This window comes from Perissodus microlepis, chromosome 14 (assembly GCF_051167445.1).
Source record: "Perissodus microlepis isolate ML-2025 ecotype Zambia chromosome 14, ASM5116744v1, whole genome shotgun sequence".
NCBI lineage: Eukaryota > Metazoa > Chordata > Actinopteri > Cichliformes > Cichlidae > Perissodus > Perissodus microlepis.
Window position 1 is genome coordinate 30,059,962 of NC_140474.1, and position 11,261 is coordinate 30,071,222.

Consider the following 11,261-nt stretch of genomic DNA (forward strand, 5'->3'; position numbering starts at 1 on the left):
GTCAGGACGATAAATGTCTTATATCGGGATATGAGATTTTTGTCATATCGCACAGCCCTAAGTATGTTAGTCTTTTTAAAAAATGTGTTTTATTATGACTCATGAAAAGAAATGAAGGGAAAAATACTCACCTGTGCTTTGATTTATTTACTATAAATAATACATTAATAAAACACAGCAACATTAAAGTTAGAATACAAAAGCAATAATCTCTGGTCCTCCTACAAAGCTGACTTTGGACACATGCAGCATAAAATAAGGTACATTAATAAGGCACAAGTTGGACGATGCAAAAATTAATGTGGGTGAAGTATGAATTAAATCTGCTTCTGTGTATGAATCGTAAAGAAGTCAATTTAATAAAAACCTCAGAGGCCAAGGGCAGTTTTTTGCACACTGCAACCCAACAATACATTTCCAGCTTCCACACACTCTGTCACAGATGGTGCTGGAAAAAAAAAAAGGAAACAAAAAATAAAATATTCACTTAGCATCTTAATAACTGATCGACTGTAGCAGCTCAGTATAACCATCACAAACTGAATGCTTATTTTTGTGTTTACTACCTTTTTGCGCACTGAGCCATGATACAGCCTTTGCAGCCAGAAGCTCCCACTCGTCCTTTGCATCCATCTTGAAACCATGAAGCCAGATCAGAGCCAGAATGGTGGCCCACACTTCACTGCTGGCCTAGTGTATAGAATCAGCAATCATGTAGTTAAATACTAAATTAAGTGAGGCAGCATGCAGATGTTCGTTAACATGAGTGTGTAATTTTGAAAATTCACTTTTGAAACCATTTTAATGAATATGTTACAAACACCCACTATTACTGTGTTATTATTTATTTAATAGCCCACCTTTTCAGGCTTTGACTTTTCCACCTCCTCGTTGGTCTCAGTGCAGCAGCAGAGCTGGATCAAGCAGCCAGCAGCCAGACGCCTTCTGGAGGGAGACTAACAGCAGCAAAGGGTCTCTGGGTGGCTTCTTAACAGGTGGAAATTCTTCATCCGGCAGTGCTAAAGGGGAAATTTAAATACAAGTACATTCATAAAGTTTTTTATGCTGATCACTCTCCTTCTATTTAGTTAATAAAATCATCTTAATTGGCGGAATTAACAGAGCAATATTTTAGAAAAAGAGTTTAGTTAATTAAGAAAATAGTTCCATTGATTCGGTTAGCATCCACATGTTGTAATCTTTTTTTCCTCACATATAAGGTGTTGAATAATCGAGCTCCACCTTATATTAAAGACTTTATAGTATCGTATCAGCCGCTCTCTGACTGAGCTGTACTTGTGTTTAACTCCTGTGGAACCAGCTCCCAGTTTGGATTTGGGTGACAGACACCCTCTGTACTTTTAAGACTATGATAAAAACGTCCCTTCTTGATAAAGCATATAGTTAGGGCCTGATCAGGTGACCCTAATTCCTTCCTTAGTTATGCTGCATTATGTCTAGACTGCCGGGAGATTCCTATGATGCATTGAGTATTTCTTCTTCAGTCACCTTCTTCACTCCCTATGTGTTTATACACCTCTCTGCATTGAACTATTCTTCCTCTCTGGCTCTCTTCCACAGTGTGTCTTTGTCGTGTCTTCCTACCCTCATCCCAACCTGTCGCAGCCAGGAGGGAGTTTTTCCTTCCCACAGTCACCAAAGCGCTTGCTCATAGGGGGTCATATGATTGTTGGATTTCTCTCTTTTTTGTATTACTGTATACAAAAGGTATTTTATGAATTTCACCAGGTTCTGTATTAGGACCAATACTTCTTATGTTACACCTGTTTAGGCAGTATTATTAGAAAACACTGAACTCTTTTGCATTGCTTTGCAGATGACTCTCAACTTTATATACCCATGAAACCAGATGACAGAAAACTAATTAAACTACAGGAATGTCTTAAAGATATTAAGGTCTAGATGACTTTTAATGTCCAACTAAAGCTAAACGTGTCCATCTAAAGCCAAGAAGTCAAAACTGCATTTCTTTACGGAATTTGTAACGAATCCATAATCCACCACACAATCTGCTTTTTCAAAGGAAATGCAACAGTGAGCACACACACTTATAATTCTACTCCCAATGAAAACACAATTAAACATGTTTTCTTTCATTGCACACAAAATTTAGTAGAAGCTTATCTGATGTGGGATCTCATTTTACTTGTCTGACTGGAATTTGTCAACATGAGCAAATCATCTGACGTTATATCACCCAGACTAACTCGGTCTGTGTCCATAATCAGAAATCCAAGTGAATTTACTTGCAGCAACCCCAGTTCTAACTACCAGAGATACATATACATATGGCTGTGTGTGTACTCTTACTGAGTAGGGCAGCATCCCATTAGATCCACTGATAAGATAAGAATGAAACAAGAACAATATCGTTGGAGTCCACAGGATTCAAGTTGTTCTTGTTACTTGACACTTGTGAAAAAAAACTCACTGGGTGCTGGAATATCTCGGTGGAGAAGAGCCTTGAATCCTCTTGCCATTGTCTTTACTGACAGCAATGAAGGCAGTGAAAGAACTGCTCACTCCTGATTGCACACTCAACTCCACCACCTTCTCCTTCACACCTCCATCTTCTTCTACCTCATCGTCTTCCTCTCCGTTCTCTAGTGAGCAAATAAGAGTCCGAGCACCCAGCCTGTGAACTGTTAATCTACAGACAAGAGAAAGAAAGAAGCACAGGTGGAGCTCATTCTACATTTCATATTTTCAAAAAGGTCTAGAGGAGATAATAACAATTCTTTCATAGGATGGAAATCAGACATAAACACCATCATCTTTCAAAAAGACATCAAATACTTAAGGAGTGTGATGCTATGAGCTCAGTGCAGATATCAGTATGGTGATATGGTCACAATGACAATGTTTTAGATCATACATACAAGCAACACGAGGTAATATCTAATTGTTCCAGTGGATAAACCGCTCATTTACCCAGAGTTCTCTGCAGGTCTGAGACTGAAGTGCAGCTGGTTCTCAGAGGGATGACCTGCCAGGCTGTACTTCAGCGTCACACAGCCCTCTGCTGCCTCTGAGCTCTGACACAGAATTACAGTGTTAAACCAATTTCATCTTTTCAATGGAAAATAAATAATAAAACAAACATTACTGTAATTGTTATGAGTCATTGTCTTACTTTTGGTTCCTGTCAGTCCCTGTGATGAACTGAGCGTGACCTCCTCCTTCCTTGGCCATCCCATTGATGAGAGCAGAGCTGGCCCCTTCCCCAATCCCAAAAGAGAAACACCTGCAATACAACAGTTTTCACAGATGTATAATACATAAATAAAAGTCACTGCTGTTTAGTTTCAAGTCTTCATTTATGTTGGAAGTGATAGCAGAGCTGTATGTTTACATTTTTTGAAACCTCTCAGTCAACTTCTAACTCTGTTAAATTGAATAAATCCTCTTTTCATGGATGCCTGGATGTTAAACTTAATTGTTACACCTGGTAAAGCAGCAACGCTGATCATTTTATTACAGTTGAAAGAATTCAGACAGTTTTTAACTCTCAGTGATGCTGCAGTGTTTGTTTGACTTTGGGACCTGAAGCGGACAGAGTTTTGGACCCAGATTACTGGGCTCCTGACTGATCACGAGGCTCCTGACTACGGTAGCCGTAATGCTACGACAATCCATAAAGTGGTGCGGCTTTGTAGGTTACCAACGTCGTACGAAAGCATTTTTTGACAGATTTTTAAGTGCCGTGTCTCACATAAAGTTCGAGATCAATAAGCACAACCCAAATTCATTCATAAGGCACACCGGATTATAAGGCGCACTGTCTTATAGTCCAAGCAATACAGTACAAGTATTTGGATTTCAAATACCTGTAAATATGTTAAAATTTTATTCTCTCCTGGAGCCACAGCTGGACTGGCCATCGGCTACCGATGGTGATTTTTCATTTGGGCAGATGCTTATATTATTATTATTATTATTGTAACCGTATAAACAATGAAAGGTGGTGGATTGGCCAATTGGCCCGCTGTTGAGAGTAGGAGCGATACGCGCTTTCACGTTAAAAGTCGTCATAAATAAGTCTCCAAGAACACTAGAAAAAGTCACCAGATTTGTCGCTAGTCGCTTTTTTTTTAGAAAAAAAGTCGCTAAGGGGGTCTGAAAACTCGCTAAACATAGCGACAAAGTCGCTAAGTTGGCAACACTGCATGTCGCAGCAGATGGCCGCCCCTCCCTGAGCCTGGTTCTGCCGGAGGTTTCTTCCTGTTAAAAGGGAGTTTTTCCTTCCCACTGTCGCAAAAGTGCTTGCTCATAGGGGTCATATGATTGTTGGGTTTTCTCTGTATCTAATGTACAATATAAAGCGCCTTGAGGCGACTTTTGATGTGATTTGGCGCTATATAAATAAAATTGAATTGAATTGAATATAAAAATATTACCTGATGAAACTTCAGTAAACTTGCTCTGGCCTGCTACATTCTCATTCTCTTACGATTCAACATTTATATATCTATTTATATTATGAAAAATAATGACCATGAAAGAATATTTCACAATAATAAGTAAATTTATATAGCAGAATGTAATATGTTTCACAATAATGAGCATTTTTTTCAAAATGTGTTCCATTATTTCACAATATCATTCTCACATTACATATCTGTGTCTTATTTATTCACATAGTTATTTATTTCATCATGACCTATTTATTTATTGAATTTTGAACACTTTGGATTTCCATACGCGTGCGGAGTGAAGCGGAAAAAAAGTGCGAGAGAGTGGGTGAGAGAAGGAAGAAAAAAATCCACGGCTTGCGATAAGGAGCCGGCTCGCGTCGTTCACGTCAAAGATACGGCTCTAAGAGCCATTTCGTTCGCGACCGACACATCACTAATTGTCACTCTTTATATGTTCGCAGTGACAGTCGGAGGCGGAAGAGCGGACGTGACAGCAGAGAGCGGGAGTGACAATTGCGGAATCACTGACGTTCAAGTAAACGACATTTCCCAGAATGCGCCGCGGCTTCTAGTGACATCCACGCCACGACGAGCTGAAGCAGTTATTTACGTCCCGATGTTACGAACTTGGTCCCCTGACCTGAGCTCTAACCACTGTTACACCTGAGTTAAGGCGCTGCCACTAGTTTGTTGTCCTCCGGAGTCACCCCCAGACTGACGCCATAAGCCAGACCAGCTTGGTTTTCGGTGAGTCAATTGCTATGCTATCATCGGTTCCCACCAGGCTATTTGCGCGAAGGTTGCGCAGCCTGTCACTGTGCAGTCGCGTGCTTCAGACCAGCGCCAGCGCGTGCCAGGGCATCCTCGAGACTCCGGCGGAGGCCAAGCGCAACCCCATCATGTCCACTTCCAGGGTCTCCAGGAGGGGGATTTTGGCTGAGGAGACTGCTGGAAACAGCGTGAAACCATCGATGCAGTACCACCACCTCGCCCCTAGATGGCTGTCCAACCTGGAGAATCGCCGCAGTTCCTGGGCAGCTCTGGCCAGCAGAGGTCGTAACAACAACCAGTACTGGGAGGAAAGCGGCGGAGACAGGGGAATAGGGCTGCCACAAACGATTATTTTGATAGTCGAATAGTCACCGATTATTTTTGCGATTAGTCGACTAATCAGAGCATGCATCCATTAGACATAAAACGTACAGTTTATTGCACCAGCATGCATCTGCTCTTATATAACTATCGTTAGCTTACAGCTTTAAGTATTTAAGGTATGTGCTAACTAAAAATAAAGGCAAGATGATTGTTTATTAAATTTGCAGATTGTTTCGGTGAAGTTTAATAAACTCCTTGCTATCTAAAATATAACAGGACACCGGAGTATATTCTCGAGCATCTCACACTTCTGATAATCAGTTGTCTGCTTGACATTTATTCAGCTGTGAAAAACTAGAACTTTAATCTCAGCCAAACCGATTTACTCAGGAATAAATAAAATACTAAAAAAAAGCAAAACAATAACATTTTTAAGTTATCTAAGTGACTTATATATCATGTTTAACCTGAGTAGCGAAAGACGGCAGTGGGTTTGAAAACGATTTGCCCAGAGTCCAGGGTTCTCACCGGCTCTAGTGAGCTTTGCCCCCGGCTAGCTATCGAGCTAGTGGGTAACAGAGGTTGGAGCACTTTTGAAAATATGTGGTGTCTTGATAAACTGAGCAGATATTTGAGGTTTACACAGCTACATTCTCGCCTGAAAATATGTTAAACGTTTATTTTGTGACCCAGAAAGAATAATAAGAGTAATATTAAAACTAACTAGCTACCGCCATTGTTGGAAACTGAGCTGGGCTGCGTTATGAATTCTGGGACAGAGCTACTTCTTCTTCTTCGGGGTTTAACGGCAGCTGGCATCCTTGTACATGCAGTGCTGCCATCTTCTGTTTCAGTCCGTTATTACACTCTTAAATCCAACAACTTATTCCTGCCTCTTTTGTGATCTTACAAAGCTTCAAACGACGCCTCGACTATTAAATCAGTTGTCGACGATTTTCATAGTCGACGTAATCATGACTAGTCGACTAATCGTGGCAGCCCTACAGGGGAACAGGTGGAGGACCCATGCGGGCAGGAGTAGCCTCTGCCGGTGTCCTCTCTGCTGCGGCCGTGGCCTTCTGTCTGAAGAAAGACCCCGAAAACAAAGGTAAGCTTATAATTAATTATAATCAGCTGACACTGATTAGAGACCAGCCGTTCATTAAATGTTTTTATAATATAGTAAATACTGATGGAACGATGTTATATGATATAAACTGGTCTGTATAGTTTGAAGCCAGCTTGTTTTATTTAGTAAAATCTTTAGTGTAGTTAATGTTTTCTCTCTGCTTTTTCAATAACCAGATGATTCTCTTTTGGAAGCAGCAAGGACCAATAATGTTCAGGATGTAGCCAGGTAATACCCAAACATGAACACTTAAAAAAAAAACATATTTGCTTGTCTTCTTTTGTCTTGAGTTCAACGTAGGCATTGTGTTTTAAATGTACGCTAATATATGCTGGCTCTAGATATTTAACACACACCTGTAAATGCTAGAATGGAGGTGGCGTTAGGACCACCTTTATTCTTCAACACACGCTGAACTCTCTTTGGCAGCTTTCTTGTAATGTCTTTAAGTAGTCTTCAGGATTAGTCCTCCCGGCTTCTTGAAGGACTCTTAAAGCTCTTCTTTGGATGTTTTTGCCTTTTTGCTGTGTTCTCTGTCAGCATGATCCCATGATGCTTCAATAATGTTGAGGTCCGGGCTCAGGGGAGGCCAATGCAGCCTCATGTCAGAGCCTACTACACCAAGTTTTACAGATGGCTGTATACACTCACTGCTGTACATACTGATGAAGATTTGAACCAAAAATGTCATATTTAGATTCATCACTCACACATGCTGACGCTGATTTTTTTTTCAGTTCAGTTCTTATGTAATTTTGCATAGCTGAGCCTTTTCTCCATGTTTCCCTTCCTTATGAATGGAGTGACTGTGTCCCAGTGAACTGAAAACCACAGTATTAATAAAAGTATTGCTGTCCTCACACCTGCGTCCCGTGGATGCTTTACAGGACAAAGGTTACACTGGTGCCGAAACCCTGTTGCGATGTCTGCTCCACCCGCTCCCCTGGGGGCTCCGCCGCCCGCCCAGCCACCCGCCCAACCGCTGCAGATCTTGGGCCAGATGATGTTGGACATGGCGGCGATGGCGGCTCGTCAGGCTGCCGTGCAGGACCACCAGCTGGCCTTGCTTCACCAGAAATCGGAGCAGCAGACCGCGGCGCTGGGGCAGCTGCTAGGGACTGCTGGCGGAGGACCATCTGGCGGCCAACCCGTGAGGAGCCGCGGCGGAGCGCCCGTATTCCGCCGCCCAGGCCACCGGCGGCGGTGTCACAGCAGGGGGACAGCGGCCCTGTGAGAACGGAGCAGGCAGCGGGGTGGAGCCCCAGGAACCCGGCGGCCGCAGAGGTTGCCCCGGAGCCACGGGGAGCCGCGCAGACGCCGGGGCCGGACTGCTGGAAGTATGGGCGGCCGGGGCACCTGCGCCGAGAATGTCCGCTCATGGAGGTGGGGCAGGTGTTCCGTGTTGCCGGCGCTCCAGCGCCCGCCCACGGTCCAGGAGGGACGTACCGCGTGCCGGTAAGGTGTCAAGGGGGTATTCGCCATGCTTTGATGGACACGGGCTGCACGCAGACCCTGGTCCACCAAAGTTTGGTTCGCCCCCGGGCATTGTTGGAGGCTTACTGGGTGGAGGTTAAATGTGTGCATGGGGATATTCACAAGTACCCGGTAGTGTCACTGTTGCTGAAATTCAGGGGCAAAATGCATAGAGTGAAGGCGGCGGTTAGCCCAGCTTATTGGGGCAGTACGCGGGGATGCGATCGCGGTCTGTGAATTTATGTAACGTTTGCGCGGCGCTCAGTCATGACTAGTATGAATATACTTTTCACATCTCAAAATCCTGAAGAGAAAACGTAGATGCTAAAAAGTAAAAACAGATAAAGACTGTTGTAACAATAACTGAGATATGAAGACAGCTCATCACTTTTTCTGTTTTCATGCTTTCTGTTGTTATGGCATAAAGTTAAAATACTTTGGTCATTAAAAAAAACAAACCTTCTAGGATTAGATGTGTGATGGTGTAATGTCGTTTAGTTTATTACAGTAAAATTGTGAATCTATTTTTGTAAAATAATTTTTAAACATTTCAAGTCAACTCAGCTTTTTTTCCTTTAATCTGATTGTCTAGAGATATACGGAGGATATAGAAAACATGGAGAGAAGGACAGACATTCTTTCCCGAATTGATGACATTCTTCGACCTGTAGAGAACTTAGAAAATCGGATCCGTGACCGGATTTTCAATGGTCACTTGGAATCCAGGGTGGCTGTTGGAAACGTGACAGCCTTTAGAGAAACACCCAGGGACAGCCTGCATCCACTTGCTGAATTTTTGGGGAGGTGCAGCCGCAGCGGGAATTGAGCTTGGCATCTTCATTGAGCTCTGATGGAAGTTCAATAACACCTCGAGACAGTCGCACTCCCGAGGAGCTCAGGGCTATCCCATTAGTTAAGATACCCTCTCCTCCTCCACCATTTGCTCCGTGTCCTCCATCATCCTCTTCACCTCACAGAAGTCAGATTCCAGTGAGGTTAAAAAACTACAGAGAAACAGGTCAGTTCTTATATCGATGCAGTAAAGAGTCAGAATGTCAGACATTTAAACCCTTCAGACTTTTAATCAGCTGTTGTGTGAGAGATAAACCCTCCAACCAGAGTTTACACATTGCTAAAACACATTGAATGTTAAGGAGTTGCCATGGTAAAATATCTATAGAGGTCAAAAGTTTGACATTTCAGCTTCACTTTTTATCCAGCCTGTGATTTGGTTTTATTTGAATACAAATTTTGGTAAATGGTTAATTAAGATTGATTATGTTGAATTGAAAACTTGTACTTTAATTTAATAAACACACTTATAGACATACATGGTTTGCTCTCCCCTTTAAAGTGCACTTTTGTCTTGTTCATTTTCAGCTGCAAACAAACTGAAATGTGAGTAATAAATATTTCATTATCTAATCTGTGCAGACAAAGAAGTCGCCGGTGGTGTCAGGCTGGTGACAGCCCAACATATGGTTAGGGCATTGGAGCAAACACGTCAAAAAATTGTGGATGCCTACCTGCCCCAAACGTTTGCAGCTCGGTGGCGGCTTCTTCCTTCCCGAGCTCCAGCTCCTCCTGGAGCTCCAGTTCCGCCCCCCCCCCCTCGAGTTCCAGCGCCTCAAACTGGAGGAGGAGCTGGAGTTCGAGCAGGGGCTGTAGCTCCAGCTCCTCCAGCTCCTCCTCAAACTCCAGCTCCAGAAAATAGAAAACCTCGAAGGGTTGTTAGACACCCTCCAGAGGTGGACTTTAAAGGGCTTATCATGGGGTACCTCCTGTCAATTGACGAAAAGTTAGGGGAGGAGCTTCAGCCAGTCTCTGATCCTTCAGAGACTCTCCGGCTGAGCCTCAGCCTGCTGAGTCAGGACGACTGGTAAAATGATTTTCTACTGTTAGCATTAATTATTTTCAATTTAATGTGAGGATATGAGTTTTAAAACTATTTGATCTTCCTACAGGCAGAAAAAGATAGAGGGGCTGCGATACATCCGCACCCTGGCACGGCATCACCAAGAGGAGTTGGAGTTAAACCTCCGTACAGTTTGCTTGGGGGTGACACAAGAGGTATACCAGCTGTTTTTCTCTCTACATCTGTGTTTTTGCCACTCTCTTCTGTCCATGTTTGCAAGCGTGCCCTGTCTCATGCAGTTTTGTAACAGGTTTGATTTCTAACTAAATTTCCTCTGATTCTTTAGATTAAAAACAATCGCTCTTGTGTGTCCTGTGCGGCACTGGACACCGTGGTATATTTGTGTGTTCAGCTCAAAGAGAGGATGGACAAAGAAGCTGAATGGACCTGTGAGAGTTTACTCCAGGTGTTTGCAAGAGCAAATGCCAATGTGTTCATTCAGCAGCATGCCAAGGAAGCTCTGACAGCTCTGGTTCACGGTTGCAGCCCGAGTCGCTTTCTAAACAGCCTGGTGACTATGGGTTTGAAGTAAGTTCCCATGGAAAGGCCATCCTAAAAGACCTGGTCAAACAGAGGAAATTCAGAAAGATTCGGGAAGAAAGCGTCTCAGATAAATCCCGTTGTGAAGTGGAAAGAAGACTCAGAGACGTATTTCAGAAACAGCAGACACGGGTAAGACGCACAGCATACATGAGCAGCCTTCAAATTCAGAAACCACTTTGAAGGCTGCTCATTTCTGTGTGGTATTTTCACAAATTTTAAAACTACTTCTGCCTAAAATATTCGTATCCAGTTTTAATTTTTATTTTACTTTTAATTAGCTCATGGTTTAACTATTCGGTCTTTAAGTGATGACATGATGAATCCTGCTTCTGGGCCCAAATTACTCTACGTTTAATAAAGCTGTTGTGTTTTTAACATGTTTTAATGCTTAATATCTTGTTCTATTTAATCTCAACAAGCCCCTAAAAACAGTCAGTGATCACTGTCTGCCTCCTCGGTTTTTATTACTGCATTTTAAAACTCAGTCAGTTTTTTGGGGGAATGTCCCCAAACCTTACGATGTAACTACAGCCCAGGCGATGCATTAATGACTAACCCTTATATTGTGGATGGATTATCTCAGTTGTTCTCCTGACAGAAGTTTGGTCCTTTTACAGCATCCTGCCATGTGATTACACATGACTTGTCCTTAACCGGGATATCGGGAACC

The 11,261-nt window shown here is 42.8% G+C and overlaps 1 long non-coding RNA gene across 1 annotated transcript; it reads right to left on the reverse strand.

The window, feature by feature from the left end:
- Positions 1-359: 359 nt before the first annotated feature.
- Positions 360-898, reverse strand: LOC146374172 (uncharacterized). The gene is made up of 3 exons (XR_014802201.1): positions 861-898; positions 567-690; positions 360-448 (listed from the first exon to the last, which is right to left on the reverse strand). It is a non-coding gene; the product is annotated as an uncharacterized LOC146374172 (long non-coding RNA).
- Positions 899-11,261: the final 10,363 nt, after the last annotated feature.